Source organism: Chiloscyllium punctatum, chromosome 37 (genome assembly GCF_047496795.1).
Source record: "Chiloscyllium punctatum isolate Juve2018m chromosome 37, sChiPun1.3, whole genome shotgun sequence".
Classification (NCBI taxonomy): Eukaryota; Metazoa; Chordata; class Chondrichthyes; order Orectolobiformes; family Hemiscylliidae; genus Chiloscyllium; species Chiloscyllium punctatum.
This window is the reverse complement of record NC_092775.1, coordinates 30,944,694-30,970,095: the sequence shown is the minus strand read 5'-3', so window position 1 is coordinate 30,970,095 and position 25,402 is coordinate 30,944,694. Positions and strand designations below refer to the sequence as shown.

Below are 25,402 nucleotides of genomic sequence, written 5' to 3'. Positions count from 1 at the left end.
ACATTTATTTGATTCACTAATGTCTTTTAGGGAAGAAAATTTACAGTCCTTACCTGGTTTGGTCTGGTATAGATGTGATTTTGACCAGCAGCATTGTAGTTGATTCAAACTGCCCTCTGATTTAGGAAGTCATTCAAGGCGAGGGAAAATAGGGATAGACAACAAGTGTTACCTGGGGGCTCTTGTGGTGTAGTGAAAGTGACCCTACCTCTGGGGCTAGCGGGTCTGGGCTCAAATCCCAACAGCTCCAGAGGTATGTCAGGTTGGTTGAAAATAAAATGCTGCCATTGTCAGTAACATCACATCCCATGAGAGAATAACAAGTTCCTTAAACAAGATGTGGTGTATTGCATGATAGCAATCGGGTACAAGTTACATTCGTAAAAATAAACGTCATCAGTAAGACTACATGAAGATGTATGTATATAGGTTTGCACTCCACGAGGTCATAAATTGTTTTGTCTTATCCCTCCACAAACCCGTACGATATCTCACAATGGGTGAACTTTAATATGGTGTCCAACATTAAACCTTTCAGAACTATGGTACAACAATCTGCAGCTCCAGCCTGGAAGATGCCCAACATGTAAAAGTTGATTGGCACAATCCCCTTTCCAGCCATTGGCAATGAGGCCATTGCTTTGCTCTGAGACTACAATTGTGGCTGCAGAAACTAGCAGGTAATATCTTTAACTGACATGCAGCCACTGCACATGGTATTCTGAGATGATACTCAGCTAGAAGAATTGCTCCCTGAAAGTCTGAATTGTGGATAACGTCTTCTCATTTTCCTTTCTCACTCTCTTATCCCTCCATCATCTCGACATTCGCTGTGTGGGTCTCTAATCATTTTTCAAATCATACGATATTCCAGGAGAATGCCTGCTAATGTTTGGGAGTAAGTGGTCTCTGAAGAAGCCTTGAAGGTCAGCAAAATATCCTTCAGCACTTGTCACACTACTCCCTACATACTTTGTAAACTGAATCAACTGTGGAAAGCAGCGAATGCAGGCAGTAGAAATCAATCAGCAACTAAGCTGTACGGGTTGCTTATCCTATTGAAGAGAACTGGTGAAGGGATCTTTCTGTTGTTGAATGTGTGTTGAATTGTGAATAATTAAGAAATGGTCAAGGCTGGAGCTTAGTGTTCCACTGATGTGGGTTGACATCTTAATCTGTTTGCTCTGTAGAATGCTAACAGACACTCCTTGCGGTGCCCTAGTAGAGGCAACAATATGCATTTACCCTATAACGCTATACTACAACTCTATTATTGAATCTTGTGACATTGTACTTGCAGTTTTATGTGCAGCTTTTGTCCCCTTACAAGGGGCAAGAGTATAATTTTGGCAGAGAGTGCAGTGGGATTCATCAGACTAATTCTCAGAATGCTGTGACTGTTTCATAAGGTGTGATTGAGCACTGTGTTATTTACAATTTAGAAGTATTAGATGTGATTTGATTAACAGCATATTTTAAGAAAATAGTTGCAGAAGGGCTGTCTCTGTCATTTTAAGTCTGACACGAGGAACATAGAACATAGAATATTACAGCACAGTACAGGTCCTTCGGCCCTTGATGTTGCGCCAATCTGTGGAACCAATCTGAAGCCTATCTAACCTACACTATTGCATTTTCATCAATATATTTATCTAATGACCATTTAAGTGCCTTGTGAGTCTACTGCTGTTGCAGGCAGGGCAAAGAATTTCTTCACTTAGACGTAGTCAGTCTTGGAATTGTCTACCCAGAGAGCTATGGAAACACAGATTTTGAGATTGCTTGGAACAGAGATTGATAGATTTAATGATACAAATGACATCAAGGGGCTGAATAGCCTGCTCCTGATCCTATACTGTTATACTGTCTGAAGGCCTAATGGTACTAATCACACCCAAAGAAAACAAGCATGAACAAGTTCATTTTCTCAAGTAATAGAAATATTTAAAATTAGTGATGATTGAAGTAACATACCTTTCAAACCCTTCAGTCGCTTGATTTGTTTTTACTCATAAATGCCGATAAGTAATTTGCCCTTAAGTACATTCCACATGGACTCATATAAGATACTTATTGTCATCACAGATGCTGTTCACAGGCTTTTCCATTAAGCAGCAACTCACAAAAAAAAATTCTGACAATAGCTTTCATCTTAACTTAATAACTCATGCAAAACAGACTGCTGGTATCAGTTGACATTGATATCTGCTCAGAGAGGCACAGGGACCTAAGATTCCAGTTTCACTACTGACACTACTGACACTAACTACCAGCCAACAGAAATAGTTCTGCGTTTGTGTGCTCATATGTATCTAAAGCCAACATTGATGTCTAAAACCAAGCCGTGCCATTCATGGATCTTTGTCCAAATGTGAAGATAGAATTATACCTCAGCTTGTGCTTGTGCAAAGGTGAAGGTAAAAATGAACAGCTTTCTCAAATTTGATTTGTTTTCATGATTTACATGACACAGATTAGATCAAAATTAAAATTGTTTTGCATTGATTTCAATTGTGTGGTGTATCAGGTAAATAAGAATCTCGACTATATTGAAACAATTTGGAGTCACTTTACCTTGGATTGTTGTTATAGCTTTTTGTTTTATTAATTAGGTCATATACCAAACGTGCTGGCGAATTAACTTGGTTATTCAACTGAGAAGGGCATTATCATTCCAGTAATGATTTTGCTTTTCACAGGCTGTATGCAATATGGATTCAGAGGTTTTAACCTCAGTTTCAATATTCAGTTTCAAAAGACAGAGGAAAAACAGCCTATTTGTTCGGATAATGATCTGGTTTTTACATTGAAATTAGTTGCCAATTCGCTGACAGGAGCATTGGTCAATGCTACAGATGAAGGATTTGATTTTATGGTAAATCTTGAGTCTTGTACAAGTTGGAAATTGAAAGTAACCCTTTCAAAATCATTTTCAGAATTATTAATTCTTAGATGTGGGATTCAAAATTCCATCAGCTTGGTCCTGTAAGGGTTCACCCAATTTTACCTTTTTTTTTGTTCTGGCAGATGTAGGGTTATTGAATTTTCAATCACTCAGACTTATTATGCAGTATCACAAAACTTTAATATATCCTTTGCACTGAACAGTTTCATTAATGTGCACTGAAATGTGGTTCCTTTTCTGTCTTTAAGACTAGTCAACATTCAACCCATAGGAACAAATCATGTATTCACATCTAAGCACCTAAAACAGCTGTTACAATATATATCCTACTGACCTCAGCCAAATCTATGTAATACAACCCATTGTGTTTAATGATTGCCTGTCTCAAAGTATGCCAGTGTATAATGATTACTGCAGAATTAAAATAATTAAATGTTATATTTTACATATTATTGATGTTTGACTCCTATAGTTTCTACATAAACTAGCTTGACACCAGGACTTGTACTTTTAAATTACTGCCAATATTCAAGTAACGGTTAATCTCATGTGAAAGCCTAACTTGTCCCTTGACTTTTAATTAAAAAACTGCAAAATCTATGTACTTACCACCCAGTATCACTTTGTCCTTTTGTAAACCTACTGAAAAGAATCGTAAAACACTGTACCTTTGAAGGTAATTGTTCAGCTCCTTTCGTCTGTGCACATACCTTTGGCTCTATTTGCTCTAAGGTTTGGCAGGAATAGTCTCCAACCTGTCAGCTCTGTGGTATCAAGTTGAGGGAAAAGGATGCATTTCAACCTCTCTAAAATGTCACTTGTGTAAAAGTCGAGTTTTAAGACTAACCTTTCGGCCAAAAGTAAAATGGGAGGGGGGGGCAGGTGGCGCAGAGGTAGATGGGGAAGGAGCGTAGTATGACTTTTACCCAGGTATATAAGATAGAACTCAAAATTACAAACAAATGCAGTTGATCTGTGAGTTTTTGGGAAAAAAGTTAAGGTGTCAGATGGAAACCATTTCTCAAAATAATTGTATTTTTCTCTTCTGCAATGTTAAATCTTGTTTATATTACCAATGAATTGTTGTATTACACGTCGATAGGATAATGGAAGGACAATCACTCACCAGTTATTACAAACTATTTACCTTTTGGATTTTAGAATACTATCAACTATGTTTAAACAATCTTAGAGATAAAGTTATGTCATAAATTCCAATCATCAGTAGGACATTCTTCCAATCCCATAAAAATACCTCAGTCACTGGTCAGTCCTGAGTTAATTCGTCTATCTGAAATGTTACAATTGATTTCAGTCCTTCAAAAATGAAAAGGGAGTAAAACAGAAACACATTGTCCAGTGTTACATTTAGTGAACTTTGCTACAAGCTGTGACCCTCAGCTTTCTCTTCCAGTCAAAAGGTCATAGTTTAAACCCTGCTATCCAGTCCTAACACGAGTACCTATGAAGTATCAAGACTGGTAATTGCAGTGTTGAGAGAACGTAACATTTTTACCACACCCTATAAGGCACTGTTTTGTCTTTTATGGCAGACAGAAATTCCATGGGAACACCATGGGAACATGCATAAATCTGGGTGAGATGGTCTTAGGAGGTTTGGTACAAATGCAAGGGCCAAATAGCCTTTTCTGCACTGTAGGAATTCTATGATTCCATGAGTTGTTCCACTATGCAGCCTTTGAAAGGTTATCAGTTACAATGGCCTCTTAGCATGGTGTTCGGCCGTCTGGGCTTCCTGGCTGACAGGATAGGCTAATGGCAGTCGTGAAAAGATAGGGACAAGACTGGCAGCATTGGCATTCAGATATTCCTGCTCTGTGATGTTTATCATAGTACATAGGATTTCAGACATCATTTTTAACATATCAAGTGTGATCCTTTATTCAGTCTTGAAAAATACACTTAAGAGACACTGGAGAGTGTTTAACAGCTGTTAAACCACACTCCAGCAAGGAATCAGTGTTATAGGAAAAAATTGGAGTGGGGAGAAAATACTAATAGAAATAATAGATACATATACAATTAAACTAATTCCATAGACATTACAGTCTCTGGAATCCATTTGTAGTGGACATGAACAGTAAAGTTTCCAAATGTGTCAAAATTAATTCATGCTTTGTTGGATATCATGATCAGGAATGTCAGTTGATCTGCAAATTTCTTTGATTAAATTATCTATAATTGCAGGAAATGAAAAGTGAATTAGCCCTACCATGTCTCTATCAGGAATCATTTTTCTCCCTATGGTGTTAATCAAACGATGCATGTTTATCTTTCAGAGATTTTCATCTGCATCTGTAAGCAGTAATTTGTGGTTTGTCATCTCATGGTTTCACAATTCGTATCTGACACGAGAAGTCAAGATGAGAAAAAAAAACTAACAAACAGCTACGTGAGTGGACTTTTAAAGATTTTGAAGAACTAAAACCAACAAACAGCACATCTGGTTACTTATCTTTTTTTGTGGGATGTGCTTTGTGCAATTACAAATTGTGTTTATCTAATAATAATTACAAAATTTCAAAAGTGGAGAAGTAATTGGGATTGTTAAAACTGCTTATACAAATCTCGACCCTTTCTCTTTTAGCCATGATAACAGTCATAACAGTCTTTTCCATAGCTACAGCAGGTACAGGCTACTCCAGATAAAAATCAAGGAAGGTTGCATGACTCCATTAAACAGGCTTACTTTCAACTGTGCCTGAAAGGTAATATAGTGAAATGCTGAGAAAGTTTGATGAGACATTCTGGGCTAATAATATATATATACTATGAGAATCCTCTCACATTGGCAGATCGCTGACAAAGATAGCATTTCTATTCATGTTGAGTTGATAAACTGCTTCAATCCAGCTATTTGTTCAGAGAAGCCACCAGGATAATTGCATTGCTGTTGAAAGAAGGTTCAAAAGGTCATTGCACGATAATATCCCAGAGATGTGGAGAAGAGCAAGGCAGTTATTCATCAGCATTCTATTGTTTCACTACTTTTCCGTATATAAGAGCCCATTTATACATGAAAGTGAATGTTGAAGAAAACTGCCACTTAATGAGGTGTTTTTTGGGCATAGATAAAAGCTAGAGACCAGAATAGAAATGTTAGCTAATGCCTTGATTCTTTCTGGTTATTGGTGCAGGTTCTGACTTATGATTACATTGGTATTGTATTGATCTCACTATTCACATTGGGTGCTTTATCTTTTGTTGAAATGTGGAATGTCTATGCATACAACCGGGACTATCCTTCAAAAGTACCTAACTATTTCTGAGGAGCTTTGGACATCTCAAGATGATGAAAGTTGTTGCATTATTATATGTTCTTTCTTTGTTTGTTCTTGCGAACATTTGTAAAGTTTGGAAAAGTGACGCTATTTCTTACACAAAAATGAAGAGTAATGAGCAAGTGTGCTATCTATGACAACTTGTCTTTTTTCAGAAGACTTTTCAGACACCTGAAGAGTTGCATTTATAATGATTAACATATTTAAACCTCACAATGTCATGGCATGTAAAGATTTTTGTCGAAAGTGTGGTGCTGGAAAGGCAGCATCCAAGGAGCAGGAAAATTAACATTTTGGGTAAAAGCCCTTCATCAGGAATGAGGCTGGGAGCCTTGGGGGTGGAGAGATAAATGGGAGGGGTGGGGGTGGGGGGAAGGTAGCTGAGAGTGCGATAGATGGATGGAGGTGGGGGTAAAGGTGATAGGTTGGAGGGGAGGGTGGAGCGGATAGGTGGGAAGGAAGATGGACAGACGGGATGGGTCATGAGGGCGGTGCTGAGCTGGAAGATTGGAACTGGGATAAGGTGGGGGGATGGGAAATGAGGAAACTGGTGAAATCCACATTGATGTTATGGGGTTAGAAGGTCCCGAGGCAGAAATGAGGCTTTCTTCCTCCAGGTGTCAGGTGGTGAGGGAGCGGCGATGGAGGAGGCCCAGGACCTGCATGTTTTTGGCAGAGTGGGAGGGAGGGTTGAAGTGTTCAGCCATGGGGTGGTGGGGTTGGTTGGTGCAGGGATCCTGGAGATGTTCTCTGAAGCGCTCTGCAAGTAGGCGTCCTGTCTCCCCTGTGTAGAGGAGACCGTGTTAGGAGCAACGGATATAGTAAATGACGTGTGGAAGTGCAGATGAAACTTTGATGGATGTGGAAGACTCCTTTGGGGTCTTTGAAGGAAGTGAGAGAGGAGGTGTGGGCACTAGTTTTGCAATTCCTGCAGTGGCAGGGGAAGATCCCGGACGTGGAGGGTGGGTTGTGGGGGCCTTGGACCTGATGAGGTAGTTGCAGAGGGAATGGTCTTTGTGGAAAGCAGTTAGGGGTGGGGAAGGAAATATATCTCTGGTGGTGAGGTCTGTTTGTAGTTAGCAGAAATGGCAGAGTATGATGCGATATATATGAAGGTTGGTGGGGTGGAAGGTGAAGACGGGGGCATTCTGTCCTTGTTGCAGTTGGAGGGGTGGAGTTTGAGGGTGGAGGTGCATCATCAACCACGTGGGAGGTGAAATTGCAGTCTTTAAAGAAGGAGGCCGTATGGTGTGTTCTGTGGTAGAACTGGTCTTCCTGGGAGCAGATGCGGCGGAGGTGGAGGATTTGGGAATAAGGATAGCACTTTTACAGGAGGCAGAGTAGGAGGAGGTGTAATCCAGGTAGCTGTGGGAGTCGGTGGGTTTGTAGAAAATGTCAGTGTTGAGTCAGTCGCCGTTGATGGAGATGGAGAGGTCCAGGAATGGGAGGGAGTTGTCTGAGATGGTCCAGGTAAATTTAAGGTCGTGGTAGAATGTATTGGTGAATTTGATGAACTGTTCAACCTCTTCATGGGAGCACGAGGTGGCGCTGATGCAGTCATCAATGTAGCGGAGGAAAAGGTGGGGCGTGGTGCCTGTGTAACTGTGGAAGACAGACTGTTCCACATAGCCAACAAAGACACAAGCATAGCTGGTCCCATGCGGGTGCCCATGGCTATCTCTTTCATCTGGAGGAAGTGGGAGGATTCAGAGGAGAAATTATTGAGAGTGAGGACCAGTTCAGCCAAGCTTATGAGAGTGTCAGTGGAAGGATACTGGTTGGGACATCAGGAGAGGAAGAAACAGAGGGCTTGGAGGCCCTGGTCATGGTGGATGGAGATGTACAGGGACTGGATGTCCATGGTAAAGATGAAGCGCTGGATCCCAGGGAAACTAAAGTCTTGGAGGAGGTGGAGGGCATGAGTGGTGTCCTGAACGTATGTGGAGAGTTCCTAGACCTGGGGGATAGAACAGTATCGAGGTATGTGGTGATGAGTTTGGTTGGGGCAGGAACAGGCTGAGACAATGGGTCGGCTGGGGCAGTCAGACTTATGGATCTTGCGCAGGAGGTCGAACCGGGCAGTGCGGGGTTCCCAAACTGTGAGGTTGGAAGCTGTGGGTGGGAGATCCCCTGACTTAATGAGGTTGTGTATGGTCTGAGAGATGATGGTTTGGTGATGGGAGGTGAGGTCGTGGTCGAGGGGTGGTAGGAAAAGGTGACTTCAAGTTGACGCCTGGCTTCAGCAGTGTAGAGGTCATTGCGCAAAACTACCAGTGCATCCCCCTCGTCCTCTGGTTTGATGGTGAGGTTGGGGTTGGAGCGGAGGGAGTGGAGGGCTGCGCGTTGTGAGGGTGAGAGGTTGGAGTGGGTGATAGGAGTGGACAGGTTGAGGTGGTCAATGTCCCGGCGACATTTGGAAATAAAGAGATTGAGGGCAGGTAACAGACAGGCACGGGGTATTGGAGGTGTGGATGGTGTATGTTGGAGGTAGGCGAAGGGATCCTCAGAAGGTGGGCGGGAGTCTGAATGGAAAAAGTACGTTCGGAGGCGGTGGAAGAAGTGTTTGATGTCACAACGTGCATTGAATTCATTGATCTGGGAGTAGACGGGGATGACGGTAAGGCCTTTCCTGAGGAGTGATCGTTTGTCCTTAGTGAACTGGGAGGTCGGGGGAGCTGATGGAAACTCAGCAGGGCTGGGAGCTAGGACATTGTGTTGGGCTGGAGCTGGGACTTGGGGAGGAGACTGTAACTGGAGTGGGCGTGGAAGTGGGGGGAACAGGGGTGACATCATTAATGGAAGTGACACACACCCTGGGCATCGGGGGGCGGAGGTGGTGACTGTGGGATCTACAGGGGGCTTGTTGGCAATGTTCAGGTGAGTGGCATCAGTGGGGGCGGAAGTGGTTGTGATGATGGTGGCTGCAGAAGTGGAAGAGGCATAACAATAGCGTAGGTGATGAAGGTTTATAAAAGATGTAAAGATTTTTTGCAACATTCAGAGTGAACTGATATTGCATCACCAAATCTTTATTGTAGACTAGCCTAAAGCATAAGGAAAGTGATTTAAAATCCCCATCAGGGCCCAGCCAAAAAGCACCTAACTGCAATTGCAAGGTGACATACATTTTGAATTGGAAATTTCAAAGAGTTCCATTTAATATCCGAATATAAATTCCATTGTAGTTTAGTACTTGATGAGAAGCACAAATGTTATCTTTATGCACACTTAGCATCGAATTGCTGAAATCATGAGCTTTTTCTGTTCTCTACAAGGAATTGAGATATTTTTCTGGCATTTAATCTTCAGATTTATGAGAACCTCAGGTACAAATCCAAATTCGTTGGGAAGACATCCAATTTGAAAATCTAAATGACCCTATCTCAACAAGATCAAAATGAATGGTGTAGGTTCTGCCATGTATCTCTTGCTCTTGAAGAGGGACTGTGGAAATTCTAACCTCAAATGATTAGAAGATTTCTGTTTTTATAAAATTACTGCCAAAAGTAAACATCTCTACAGATTCTACTCTATACAGTTATGCATTCACGTTGCAATTATCTCCTCAGGTACAGACCATACTTAATGGAATTATGATATTAATAGCCCTTTCCTCTCTTCTGCAATGGTTATACTTTGTTCTTTATAAAAATAATATGTTTGCTATCAGAATTGTTTTATAAAAATTGTATTGAAGGAAATAAACTATCTGAGCACGGACTTGCGTTATCTGCTTGTAAATTATATTGAAATATGGTTGAACCTTATTACTGTAACTCATTAAAACTATTGATCAAAGGAGTCGGGTAAAAGAGAGGGTAAGAAGAATTGGGAAGTATTGAGAGAGATTATGCTTTTTTTTGTTATACAGCTCCAACTTGTACCTCATATGAAGACCAAAAGGAACAGGACCACCAGCATCAGCTGCATTCTCCTGAGCCAAATGCCACTTTAAGGGGCAAAGGAGAGGAACTCGAGATCCGGTACAAAGGAGGTGAGGCCTCCAACACAGCATCTGGGGTAGAGGATCAACTCACTTGATATTGAGAAGCTCCAAAGCCTCAGGAGGTACAGACTCTCACAATAGATCACTGCTGACATCTGCAGTCTCCTGCAGCAAGACCTACTCTGTGTGGAGCAGCTGGGTATGCACTGCCAGTGCCCTCTGAGATGCCTGTAATTGGAGGCCAACCTCACAGGGCTCTGGCTCTTCTCAATAATAGTGGTCTCCTTTTCCTTCAGAAGAAAAGTAGAGAGATGTAATTATTAGAAATGGCCTGTGGGGAGAGGAAGGAAGGACACTGCTGTGAAGGTGACTTTAAGGCATGAGTGTAAATGAAGACATTGTGTGAGGGAAAGCATGATTGCCAATTGTTGAAATAGGGATGGGAGGTGTCTCATGTCGAGTTGCAAGGTGTGTTATTCTAAGGAATGCTGCATAGGAGGATGGTGGAAGAGTTAGAATGTGAGGATTATCCATCAAAGGTGTTGTTTCATTCATCCTTCCCAACCTCCTGCGATCCTTGATCCTTGTGATATGCTGTTTCCAGGTTGTGGGAGAGGGAGGTGGGGAGACATGTGATACTTCCATCAGTGCCTTTCGTTGAAGATGTTATCCCCTTCCTCCAATCCTTGAGAAAGATCGACTCAGTCCAGCCCCTCAGGTCGCACAGCAGGACTTTAGGAAGTCCTCTCAGCTCTCTTCTTCATTACTGTGGTTACCTCAAAAAAAGCATGTATAAATCAGCGTTCTGACAATGCCGGCATCATTAAAATCCTCCTCTGACAAATCCAGTTTGTCATTGCCCCCACTCAACTCCCCCTCCCATCCTAGCCACCACCACACCCCAACGTACTTCTTTCCAGAATGGACAGGGATCTCCAAGATGGGATGCAATCATTGTGGTCAGCAAAGCCCACAGAAGATTCTAACAGTTTCCCAACTCAGTAATGGTTTCACCATTTAGCCAGGAATTATCAGTTGAAAATTCTGACTAGAAAGATGGAAGCAAGGATCAATTTCAAGAGAATCAATAAAGAAACGACATGAAAGTAAGGATTTGTTTGAAAAATCTTATAAGAATTAATGCACAGAAGAATTAGACTCCAAAGTTTCGATTTGTTACTTTTTGAGTTGAGCATTTTAAACTGCATTGTAGACATGTTAATCTCTTCTCTCTGTGATAACCTCAACAGGAAATTAACATGTAAATATGGCAATTTATTCAAATTTGCAGGGAGCTGGAGGACAAGTTATTGTTTTTGTAAGATTAATGGGCAGTAAGGTAAACCATCCAAAAGTTGTGGCAGTGTATAATTTATGGCATAGCTCTTTCTGTGCACAAGTTGCTGGATGAATAATGAGAATAATGAGAACCATGAAACTCACCATTATTTTGCCACAATGTTTGTACAATATTTTTGAACTCTTCACTATTGATTCACAATTATCTTTCTGATAATGAGGTTTTGGAATATGGTAAATTGACAAATTAGAAAATTAGTCTCATTAAACTGCAAATTTGACAAATACACAGATGTTAAGAGAAAATGACATCTGGCAATGTTGGCTATGGAAAGGTAACTGCAGAAGGAATTTTGAAATTAATTGTACATTTCCTCCAAATGTTGATGGTCATTAAAAAAAAACAGAATTAAACTGGTAATAAAAACGGTAATAGATGTGGCTTTCATATTGCCATGACCTTGGTTTTGCACCGTATAACAGAGAGATGGGAAAACATGGTTTAAAATCTTTATAGGTTTTCACATGATTGAGGAGAATCCCAAGCTTTTTTAATATATGTATGTAAAAGGCAAGAGGGTAGCCAGGGAATAGGTTGGCCCATTCAAGGACAAAGGAGGGAATGTATGTTTGGAGCCAGAAGAGATAGGTGAGGTCTTGGACGAATAATTTTTATTAGTATTCACCAAACAGAAGGACTTGGTGGAGGATGATCTCAGGAAGGGAGTGTCAAATTTCTAAGCCAAGTTGCTATTAAAAAGGAAGAAGTGTGGTGCGTCTTAAAAAGTACTAAGATAGATAAGTCCCGGGTCCTGATGGGATCTATCCCAGAATATGGAGGGAGGCAAGAGAACAAATTGCTGGAGCATTAACAGCCATCTTTGTATCCTCTTTGGCCACACGTGAGGCCCCAGAGGCCTGGAGAATAGCTAATGTTGTCTCATTGTTTAAAAAAGGAAAACAGGCATAATCCAGGAAATTACAGGCCCATGAATCTCACAGCAGTGGTCAGGAAATTATTGGAAAAGCTTCTCAGAGACAAGATCTATAAGCATTTAGAAGCAAATAGTGATAAATAGCATAGTTTTGTTATGGGGGAGGTAGTGCCTCACTAACTTGATCGAGTTTTTTGAGGAGGTGATGAAGATGATTGATGAGGGAAAAGTGGTTGATGATGTCTACATGGACTTTAGTAAAGCTTTTGATAAGGTCCCTCGTGGCAGACTGGTACAAAAGGTGAAGTCACATGGTATTGGGTGAGTAGGCGCGATGGATACAAAACTGGTTTAGTCATGAATTTGGAGGAAAATGTAGCCAATCTAATTAGTAAGTTTGCAGATGATACAAAGATTGGTGGAGTTGTGGATAATAAGGAGGATTGTCAGAGGATACAGCAGGATACAGATCAGTTGGAGGCAGGAGTGGAAAAATGGCAGATGAAGTTTAATCAGGACAAATGTGAGATGATGCACTTTGGATGGTCACGCACAGGTGAAAATTATGCAGTGAATGGTAGAACCCTTAAAAGTATTGATATGCAGAGAGATCTGGGTGTGCAGGTCCACAGATCACTGAAGATACCAGTAAAGGTAGATAATGTAGTAAAAAAAGGCCTATGTCATGCTTGTCTTAATTGAAAGGGGCATTGAGTATATGGATAGACAAGTTATGCTGCAGTTTTATAGAACTTTAGTTAGGCCACACTTAGAATATTGCATGTAGTTCTGGTCACCACACTACCAGAAGGATGTGGATGGTTTGGAAAAGATACAGGAAAAGTTACCAGGATGTTGCCTGGTATGGGGGATTTAGCTGTGAAGAAAGGTTGGGTAGACTGGGCTTGTTTTCACTGAATGTAGGAGATTGAGGGATGACCTGATAGAAGTTTGGTATAGAGAGAGTGGAAGGTATGATGCCTTTTTCCAGGATGGAGGGGCCAATTACTAGGGGATACAGGTACAAGGTGTGAGGAGGGGAAGTTTAAAAGAAATGTGCAAGGCAAGTCTTTCACACAAAAGGTAGTGAATGCCTGAAACATATTGCCGGAGGAGGTGATGAAGGCAGCCACAATAGCAGCATTTTAGAAGTGCTTAGGCAAATACAGGAATGGGAAGCAAATAGAGGGATATGGATCTTGTAAGTGAAGCCAATTTTAATATGTAAGAGCAAAATGTGTCAGTGCAGGCTTGGAGGCCTGAAAGATCTGTTCCTGTCCTGTATTATCTTTGTTCTTTGTTCTATTACAACATTTTGCATGGGAAAAGATAAAAAAGGTGTACTGAATTTTCATTCAGAATGGGTGTATTTACACGGAAGGACAATGCCAGCTGTTAGCATGATTGTTTAGAATGTGTTAAAGGAGAAAGTGAGGACTGCAGATGCTGGAGATCGGAGCTGAAAATTTGTTGCTGGAAAAGCGCAGCAGGTCAGGCAGCATCCAAGGAACAGGAGAATCGATGTTTCGGGCATCAGCCCTTCTTCAGGAATGAGGAAAGTGTGTCCAGCAGGCTAAGATAAAAGGTAGGGAGGAGGGACTTGGGGGAGGGGCGTTGGAAATGCGATAGGTAGAAGGAGGTCAAGGTGAGGGTGATAGGCCGGAGTGGGAAGGGGGCGGAGAGGTCAGGAAGAAGATTGCAGGTTAGGAAGGCGGTGCTGAGTTCGAGGGATTTGACTGAGACAAAGTGGGGGGAGGGGAAATGAGGAAACTGGAGAAATCTGAGTTCTTCCACAGCTACACTGGCACCACCCTCCATCTTTTTCTCCGCTACATCGATGACTGTATCGGCGCTGCCTCGTGCTCCCACGAGGAGGTTGAACAGTTCATCCACTTTACCAACACCTTCCACCCCGACCTCAAATTCACCTGGACCATCTCAGACTCATCCCTCCCCTTCCTAGACCTTTCCATTTCTATCTCGGGCGACCGAATCAACACGGACATTTACTATAAACCGACCGACTCCCACAGCTACCTAGACTACACCTCCTCCCACCCTGCCCCCTGTAAAAACGCCATCCCATATTCCCAATTTCTTTCGTCTCCGCCGCATCTGCTCCCAGGAGGACCAGTTCCAAAACCGTACAACCCAGATGGCCTCCTTCTTCAAGGACCGCAATATCCCCCCAGACGCGGTCGATGATTCCCTCCACCGCATCTCTTCCACTTCCCGCTCCTCCGCCCTTGACCCCTGCCCCTCCAACCGCCACCAGGACAGAACCCCACTGGTCCTCACCTACCACCCCACCAACCTCCATGTACAGCGTATCATCCGCCGTCATTTCCACTACCTCCAAACGGACCCCACCACCAGGGATGTATTTCCATTCCCTCCCCTATCAGCGTTCCGAAAAGACCACTCCCTCATCAGGTCCACACCCCCCACCAACGCAACCTCCACTCCCGGCACCTTCCCCTGCAACCGCAAGAAATGCAAAACTTGCGCCCACACCTCCTCCCTTACTTCCCTCCAAGGCCCCAAGGGATACTTCCATATCCGCCACAAATTGACCTGCACCTCCACACACATCATCTATTGCATCCGCTGCACCCGATGTGGCCTCCTCTATATTGGGGAGACAGGCCGCCTACTTGCGGAACGTTTCAGAGAACACCTCTGGGACACCCGGACCAACCAACCCAACCACCCCGTAGCCCAACACTTCAACTCCCCCTCCCACTCCACCAAGGACATGCAGGTCCTTGGACTCCTCCATTGCCAGACCATGGCAACATGACGGTTGGAGGAAAAGCACCTCATCTTCCGCCTAGGAACCCTCCAACCACAAGGGATGAACTCAGATTTCTCCAGTTTCCTCATTTCCCCTCCCCCCACCTTGTCTCAGTCAAATCCCTCGAACTCAGCACCGCCTTCCTAACCTGCAATCTTCTTCCTGACCTCTCCGCCCCCACCCCATTCCGGCCTATCACCCTCACCTTGACCTCCTTCCACCTATCGCATTTCCAACGCCTCTCCCCCAAGTCCCTTCTCCCTACCTTTTATCTTAGCCTGCTGGACACACTTTCCTCATTCCTGAAGAAGGGCTTGTGCCCGAAACGTCGATTCTCCTGTTCTTTGGATGCTACCTGACCTGCTGCGCTTTTCCAGCAATACATTTTCAGCTAGAATGTGTTAAAGTTTGATCTATTATTGACACTTACTGTACTTAGATTATGTTTACTTCCCTTTAGTCCTTTCAAAGTAGGGAAGTGATCCCAGCTGATGTTAATAGTGAACAAGTCAGAACCCAGACAGAAATCTAGCTAGCTGGATCCTATATTTTGGTTTTAATGAGGTGGTCTTTCACCAAAACACAAGCACAGAATGCTGCAGATTTTGTTTTAGCAACAAAAGGGAAGTTTGTTGTGCACAAATTATAAATAAAATTCAATAAGCCAAACTGTTTCCATATTACACAAATTAAAACAAAACTGTGAATACAATCTAATCAATCCCAAAATATCCTTTACAGTACTCCTACCAGAGAAAATTCCCCTTCTCTTTGACATCTATTGAATACAAGAGTCAGGACGTCATGTTGCAGCTTTATTAGACTTTGATTGGCCACACTTAGAGTATTGCGTTCAATTATGGATGCCACATTACAGGAAGGATGTGGAGGCTCTGGAGAGGCTGCAGAAGAGGTTTAGCAGGGTGCTGCCTGGATTAGAGGCTAAAAGGAGAGGCTAGAAAACTTTGGTTATTTTCTCTGGAGTGGTGGAGACTGAGGGATATCTTGATTGAAGTCTATAAATTTGTGACATGCCTAGATGGAGTTGATGGTCAGAATCATTTTCTCAGAGTTGAAATGGCTAATACTAGGGGACATGCACTTAAGGTGAGGGAGAAAGTTTAAACGAGATGTGAAGAACAGATTTTTTACACAAAGAGTGGTGGGAGTGTGGAATGTGCTGTGGTGAAGGCAGATGCAATAGTGGCATTTAAGGGACTTTTAGATAAGCAGATGAATATGCAAGGAATGGGGGGATATGGACCATAGGCAGGCAGAAGGGATTAGTTTAATTTGGCTTGATATTCAGCACAACATCGTGGGCTTAAGGGCCCATTCCTGTCCTGTACATTTTTATGTTCTATGTTCTTTCTATTGGCTTTAATTTAATTGTAACTTCAATTGCAGACAGGAGAATCTAGTAGCCTCCTGTGTAAACCTTCACGTTAATGTGCTTATATTTTCTCAGCTCGAAATAAACCTTCAGGGTTTTAACCAAACACTTCTGGCTTAGACTTTCAAACTAAGCCCTTATACTGAGGTAACCTATTTCTTGAAATTCTAAACCATTTCCTTTCATCAGGAGCAACTGGTTTGCACATCTCACTTTAGCAAAGACTATTTCAAAACTACCAAATAAAACTCAAAAAGGTTTTCTTTAAGCTTTGGGTTTTTTCATAATTGAAAGGAAAAGAATCTCCAACCTTCTAAACTGATTTCTCGGACCTTTGACTATAAGAGTTGGGATGTCATGCTTTCTGCCCATATTCGCCTTTCTCCTGCAATGTTACTACAAAATATCCACAGGGAATTGTCCCAAACTCCTAGCCAACAATCAGTCCTCAAGTAACACAACTAGAAGAAATTATGACACTGCTTTAAACCACTCAAAACATTCCATTTGCACAGTTAGAACAAGTTTTAGGGGTAAAATTTCCCTAAAAGCTTGTGGACCCCATTATTTGACTCAAATATATGTTAGAAGTCTGCGTTATTTTAGAAACAGTCAATTTCACACAATGGCCATTGGATAGTGGGTAGGCTTTTGAACATGGAAGACTAATCATGGCCTTTCTAGCTAGAAAGCAGCATCCAAATGACATATTAGTTCAAGGGAAAAGAAGTTAAAAATGGAAGTTCACGAGTTTTAAACTATTAGTGGCCTTTTCAGCCAAGCATTAAAATCACAAAATGAACTCTGCACCTGGAGTTGTTTATGGATTCTATGGGCTGCTGCCTAAATGACATGAATTGTAGCTACTGAATACAGAAGTTTAGTTTTTTTTGATCACTTGTTCAGACAAGTTATGAAGCATCTTCAAAGCAGATAGGACTTGAATCCAGTCCATCTGGTCCAGAGGTAGGGACGCTACCACTATATCATAACAGTCTACTAAACTGTCTCTGAATTATTAACCTGGTCCATATTTTTTTTTTGGAGAGCTCTTAGCTCTTTAGCTATTGATCCTGATATTCTAAGTCTGTGAGGACCTTTGTCCCCATTCGCTAAGCAATTCTTAATGGCTTGTCTATCTGCATTGGACACACCTAAAGCTACAAACAATAACTTTGTACATTGTTTAAACATGTTAAATTTTCTTCGCAAATCTCTGATGTCCTGATTAAAATTAGGACATTTTATGCAGTTTCAGACAATCTACTTTCAACATTCCTTTGTTTGCATTGATCCGGCACGCACCCTGAGTGCTTTACTTTCTCAAGTGAGTTAAACTGGGCACTCAATTAGGATTTATCTGCTTACTAGCAAGTTACATGTTCATCACTCTCGGACGCAGAGACAAATGGAGACATCACAGGTTGTCTCATGCACTTCAGCCTGATCTAAGACTGTTGACCACATGTTTTACCTGTGGATCATTTTGCTTACCGACTATTCAAGCATGATAGGCCTCAACAGTATGATCTTTCCATTGTTGTCCACCATGTCAGGTCATGATAATACTTTGACGATCCATCACTTACCAGAAATTGACTTCATTGATTAGCTTATTGAAAGCAATAAAATATGTTACAAGTCATGAAGCAGAACTAACTGATTTCTATGTGTGTAGTTTGAAAACCCAAAGCAGTCTGTTCAGGCAGAGTTCCAATATTGTATGCACAGAGCACATGCAGTCCTTAAAGATGAAATCTCTTAATGTCAAGATACACATATTAAAAATTTGCCTTCAGAACGAAATAATTCAGCTTCAGTGAGATTTATCAGGATAACCATTAATGTTTTTCAAGTGTCCTGACATAATGCACACTCTCTGCAACATTTTCCTCATGGTTTCTGATATTCTTGGGTCTTGATTTCTATCTCCATGGTAGGTTGCATTGTTCACCATAGCGCCAACCCTGTCAAAATTCTTGTGATGCTTTCATCTGCTACTTCCCCATGTTCCCAACCTATGCCACATAATTGTATTCTCTCTTGACCTGTCTCATCAATCCACTTCCCATGCGGAGCACAATCATTTGCCCTCTAGCCTGGTTGCTGATTTACCCCCGTCTTAGAAAAGATTTGTCATGTTCTTGGCAGCCATTCCGTTTATATATTTCATTTTATATTGCATATAGTATACTTGCTAGGACAGTAAAAAATGCTTTGCCATTGCCTTGTGCTGCAGGAATGAGATAAAGGTGGCAAAAAAATCAAGACTTTGCATTGATTCTAAAATTATCTCAGGTTTTTTTGCTGAGTTGGCACTGAAGGACTACCAGTGGTTTAAGCTGGTTCTTTTTAACATATGCAAGGGCATTGAAGTGGAGGAGATGGAGAAGTGTCCACATGTCTGGATGTTGTACTATTGATACTTTGCCATTCTAGTTTTCTTTAAGGATCTGCAGCAGAAGGCAGTAATAAGCTAAAAGTGACATCTGCTTTTGATGCAGCTTTGTTAAGCTTCTGGCTTTATCCTTTATTGTTCCATGTTATTTTTTGAATAAAGTATGTCTCCTGTGCCAGCGAGCGGAAGGTTCTTTTGAATCAAGTTCAAGTATTGTGTGGGATTTGTTGAGTGATGAGCCCTGAGTAGCAGCTTTTAAGTAAAAAAAATAAATCAACAGACGTTTGTTTCAATCATTTTGGTCCCAGTCACATAATTGGAGGTGTTTGTCATCCTGTCGTGTTCAAATTTAGAGAATCTTATCCAACATATAAGAATACATATGAAGAGGAAACCAAAAAACTGCATGTATCTCAGCCATGATAGTATTAACTCAACATTATTACAGTTATTAACTCAACATTATTACAGTTATGCAGCTCTTCCTTGAGGTTTTTCCTGGCTGATCAATGCTTTGTGAATACAAAGCTGAAAAACTATGTACATTAATAATTTTCAGCTTGTTGAGAAGGACTCAGGCCATAGCAGCAGAAGTACACTGGGAGAAAGGATAATATGCAATTGGAAACTAAAGTTGGATTGTGGAATCAGAGGGGTGAAAATAGATGATTACCTGGCAGTAGTTTCCATTTAGAGTAATAGAGTAATATACAGTACGGAAGCAGACCTTTCAGTCCAACTCATCCATGCCGACCAGATATCCTAAATAAATCTAGTCACATTGCCAGCATTTGGCCCATATCCCTCTAAACCTTTCCTATTCATATACCCATCCAGATGCCTTTAAAATGTTGTAATTGTACCTCCTCTGGCAGCTTATTTCATACACCCACGACCCTCTGCATGAAAACATTGCCCTTTTGATCCCTTTTCAATCCTCCTCTCAACTTAAACCTGTGGCCTCTAGATTTGGACTACCCCAGCCTGCTCAGCGAACATACTCAATCAAGTTTGTGAGACATGTTTTCCCACGCACAAAGCCATGTTGACTACCCCAATCAGTCCTTGTCTTTCCAAATACACGTAAACTCTGACCCTCAGGATTCCCTCTAACAACCTGCCCACCACTGATGTCAGGTTCACTGGTCTGTGGTTCCCTGGCTTTTCCTTACCACCTTTCTGAAATATTGGCACCATGTTAGCCAACCTCCAGTCTTCTGGCACTTTACCCATGGCAGTGTTACAAATATCTCAGCAAACAGCCCATCGATCACTTCCCTACCTTTCCATAGAGATCTAAGGTGCATCTGATCAAGTCCTGTGGATTTATCTACCTTTATGTGTTTTAAGACATCCAGCACCTCCTCCTCTGTAATAAGGATATTTTTCAAGATGTTGCTATTTATTTCCCCACATTTTCTACCTTTCATACCCTTCTCCACAGTAAACACTGATGCAAAATACTTGTTTATAATTTCCCTCATCTCCTGCATTCCACACGTAGATGACCTTGCTGATCATTAAGGGGCCCTATTCTCCTTTAGTTTCCCTTTTGTCCTTAACACATTTGTGGAATCCCTTTGGATTCTCCTTAACTATATATGCCAGGGCAATCTCACATCCCCTTTTTGGCCTCCTGATTTGCCTCTTAAGTATACTCCTATTGCTTTTATACTCGTCTAGGGAATCATTAACGTTTTTCGAAATAAGCAAAGTTTAACTTGGGTAATTATTAAAATAATAACAATTATAATAAGCACCATGATCTTTGTTTTTAGGTACCATTTAGTTCTATTGGTAAAACATATTAAGTGTTAATGTATTGGTATTTGTAACGTGTAAAAGCCTTATCACCATGAAGTATCTAGTCAGCTCAGTGGGACTATGAACAAAGGGGTAAAAACAATGACTGCAGATGCTGGAAACCAGATTCTGGATTAGTGGTGCTGGAAGAGCACAGCAGTTCAGGCAGCATCCAAGGAGCAGCGAAATGGACGTTTCAGGCAAAAGCTCTTCATCGGGAATAAAGGCAGAGAGCCTGAAGCGTGGAGAGATAAGCTAGAGGAGGGTGGGGGTGGGGAGAAAGTAGCATAGAGTACAATAGATGAGTGGGGGAGGGGATGAAGGTGATAGGTCAGGGAGGAGAGGGTGGAGTGGATAGGTGGAAAAGGAGATAGGCAGGTAGGACAAGTCCGGACAAGTCATGGGGATCGTGCTGAGCTGGAAGTTTGGAACTAGGGTGAGGTGGGGAAGGGGAAATGAGGAAACTGTTGAAGTCCACATTGATGCCCTGGGGTTGAAGTGTTCCAAGGCGGAGGATGAGGCGTTCTTCCTCCAGGCATCTGGTGGTGAGGGAGCGGCGGTGAAAGAGGCCCAGGACCTTCATGTCCTCGGCAGAGTGGGAGGGGGAGTTGAAATGTTGGGCCACGGGGCGGTGTGGTTGATTAGTGCGGGTGTCCCGGACATGTTCCCTAAAGCCCTCTGCTAGGAGGTGCCCAGTCTCTTTAGAGACTGCAATTTCCCTTCCCACATGTTTAAAGATGCCCTCCAACGCATATCGTCCACATCCCGCACCTCCGCCTTCAGACCCCACCCCTCCAACCGTAACAAGGACAGAATGCCCCTGGCGCTCACCTTCCACCCTACCAACCTTCGCATAAACCAAATCATTCACCAACATTTCCGCCACCTCCAAACAGACCCCAACACCAGGGATATATTTCCCTCCCCATCCCTTTCCACCTTCCGCAAAGACCATTCCCTCATGACTACCTGGTCAGGTCCACGCCCCCCTACAACCCACCCTCCCATCCTGGCACTTTCCCCTGCCACCGCAGGAACTGTAAAACCTGCGCCCACATCTCCTCCCTCACCTCTATCCAAGGCCTTAAAGGAGCCTTCCACATCCATCAAAGTTTAATTGCACATCCACTAATATCATTTATTGTATCCGTTGCTCCCGATGCGGTCTCCTCTACGTTGGGGAGACTGGGCGCCTCCTAGCAGAGCGCTTTAGGGAACATCTCCGGGACACCTGCACCAATGAACCACACCGCCCCGTGGCCCAACATTTCAACTCCCCCTCCCACTCTGCCGAGGACATGGAGGTCCTGGGCCTCCTTCACTGCCGCTCCCTCACCACCAGACGCCTGGAGGAAGAACGCCTCATCTTCCGCCTTGGAACACTTCAACTCCAGGGCATCAATGTGGACTTCAACAGTTTCCTCATTTCCCCTTCCTCCACCTCACCCTAGTTCCAAACTTCCAGCTCAGCACGATCCCCATGACTTGTCCGGACTTGTCCTACCTGCCTATCTCCTTTTCCACCTATCCACTCCACCCTCTCCTCCCTGACCTATCACCTTCATCCCCTCCCCCACTCACCTATTGTACTTATGCTACTTTCTCCTCACCCCCACCCTCCTCTGGCTTATCTCTCCACGCTTCAGGCTCTCTGCCTTTATTCCTCATGAAGGGCTTTTGCCCAAAACGTCAATTTCGCTGCCCCTATGAACAAAGGGGTTAAGGTCAATGTGATTCTTAGGGTCTAAAATAGTCCATGATTAATGGTAAGGTCAATAAAATATATAAAAAAGGAAGATAAATAATTGAATAACATAATTAAATAATTAATGAAAACACAGTTAACATGATAGGACAAGAAATGTGTTGCAACTGCAGCATATGGGCACTCTTGGATGACAATAGACAATAGACAATAGACAATAGATGCAGGAGTAGGCCATTCAGCCCTTCGAGCCTGCACCGCCATTCAATATGATCATGGCTGATCATTCCTAATCAGTATCCTGTTCCAGCCTTATCTCCATACCCCTTGACTTCACTATCTTTAAGAGCTCTATCCAATTCTTTCTTAAATGAATCCAGAGACTGGGCCTCCACTGCCCTCTGGGGCAGAGCATTCCACACAGCCACCACTCTCTGGGTGAAGTAGTTTCTCCTCATCTCTGTCCTAAATGGTCTACCCCGTATCTTTAAGTTGTGTCCTCTGCTTCGGCACTCCCCCAACAACGGAAATATGTTCCCTCCTGCCAGAGTGTCCAGTCCTTTCATAATCCTATACGTTTCAATCAGATCCCCTCTCAGTCTTCTAAACTCAAGGGTATACAAGCCCAGTCGCTTCAGTCTTTCCGTGTAAGGCAATCCTGCCATTCCAGGAATTGACCTCGTGAACCTACGCTGCACTCCCTCAATAGCCAGAATGTCTTTCCTCAAATTTGGAGACCAGAACTGTACACAGTACTCCAGGTGTGGTCTCACCAGGGCCCTGTACAGCTGCAGAAGCACCTCTTTGCTTCTATACTCAATTCCTCTTGTTATGAAGGCCAGCATGCTATTAGCCTTCTTCACGACCTGCTGTACCTGCATGCTTGCCTTCATTGACTGGTGGACAAGAACACCCAGATCTCTCTGAACAGCCCCTTTACCTAATTTGATACCATTGAGTTTGAACAAAGGCAATCATATCTGCCATCAATGTTTGCAGCTCATATTAATGAACTGGAGGTTGGGCTAAGGGAAAGGAAGCGAGGAGGATGTGCACGGGAGCCCTCTTAATAAAATATGTTATTATTTCAATAAAGAGAGATGATCTATGTTCAGGGAACCAGGATGTAGAAATAATTTGGGCAGAATTGTAAATTGATAGATATAGGAATTCATTTGTAGGGATGTTCTTCATGTCTTTAAACAGTAACCACAGAGCAGGATGAAGTCTAAAGAAATAATGGGAGTTTTTCAGAAAAGTACGATGATAATCACAGGGAATTTTAATCCACATATAGACTGGAAAAATCAGATGGACAAAAGCAGCCAAGATAAAAAGTTCATAAAATGTTTTCAGAATGGTTTCTTTGAACAGCATGTTCTGGAACCAATCATGCAGGAGGCAGTACTAGACCTGGTACAATGCAATGAGATAGCTTTAATTAACAACTTAGTAGTGGAAGGCCCTTGGTAGCAGTAATTAACAAAGATCAAAGAATCTTCCAGCACAGGAATAACCCCTTCAGTCCACCAAGCATGATGCCTTATTAGAAACCATTTGCCTCTGTGTGGTTAACACCCCTCTATCCCCTACCTACTCATGTGTCTGTCAAGATGCCCCACTTAAATGTTGCTATTTTATCTGCCTCCATCACCTCCTCTGGAAGTGCATTCCAGGTATTTACCACTCCCTGTGTAAAAAATAAATGGCCTCTAACATCTCTTTTAAACTTTCCCCCTTTTATCTTAAACCTATGTCCCCTAATAATTGACACTTCTACTCTGGAAAAAAAGACAGACTAACCATTCTATCCTTGCCTCTCATAATTTGTTAACCTCTATCAGATCACCCCTCTGTCTCTGATCTTAAAGTGAAAACAAACTGAGTTTGTCTAATCTCTCTTCATAGCAAATACCGTCCAACATTCTGGTAAGCCTTTTCTATACCATCTCTAAGACCTCCACATTCCTTCTGGTAGTGTAATGACCAAAACAGTACATAATATTCCAAATGTGGACTAATTGAAGTTCTATACAGCTGCACCATGACTTGCCAATTTTAATACTCTATGCCCTGACTGATGAAGGCAAGCATGCCAAATGCCTTCTTAATCACCTTATCCACTTGTGTTGCCACTTTCAGGGAATAGTGTACCTGTATGTTGAGATCCCTCTTTATGTTAATGGTGCTAAGGGTTCTGCCATTTACTGTATACTTCTTTCTTGCATTTGACTTTCCAAAATGCATCACCTCACATTTGTCTGGATTAAATTCCATCTGCCATTTCTTAACCCAAGTTTCCAGCCCATCTATTTCCTGCTATATCCCCGCCAATCTTCCTCACTATTTGCAGCTTCCTAATCTTTGTGTCATCCGCAATTTTACAAATCAGACTATCTACATTATGCCTTCAAAGCATTTACATATTTCACAAACAACAGGAGTCCCAACTTTGATTCCTGTGGAACACCATTGGTCACAGATCTCGATTTCCAGTCAGATAAGCACACTTCCACCACTACTCACTGTCTTTTATGACCATCCACCATGTCCTTCTTTGTAAATATTGATACAAAGTATTTGTGATGGTCTTCACCCACATCCTCCAGCTCCATGCATAAATTTCCTCCTTTGTCCTTGAGTGGACCTATCATTTCTCAAACTACCCTCTTGCTCCTTATACATGTATAAAAAGCCTTGTAATTTTCTTTAATCCTGTTTGCCAAGGTCATTTTATGGTCCCCTTTAGCCCTCCTAACTCCTTGTTTAGGTTATTCCTGCTTTCTTTTTATTCTTTGAGGGTTCTGTCTGTCTTCCATTTCCTAAACCTTGCGAGTGCTTCCTTTCTCTTTTTGACCAAGCACACAATTTCACTTGATATCCAAAGTTCCAGAATCTTGCCATCCTTATCTTTCACTTGCA

General features: G+C 42.3%; 1 long non-coding RNA gene across 1 annotated transcript in view; it reads left to right on the top strand.

Annotated features, from left to right (window-relative positions):
* Positions 1 to 2,208: 2,208 nt before the first annotated feature.
* Positions 2,209 to 25,402, top strand: part of LOC140462966 (uncharacterized) — a 103,603-nt gene continuing 80,409 nt past the window's right edge. The window contains exons 1-3 of the long non-coding RNA XR_011954564.1: positions 2,209 to 2,417; positions 5,206 to 5,318; positions 10,079 to 10,201. This is a non-coding gene — a long non-coding RNA (uncharacterized lncRNA). The remainder of the gene's footprint in view (positions 2,418 to 5,205; positions 5,319 to 10,078; positions 10,202 to 25,402) is intronic.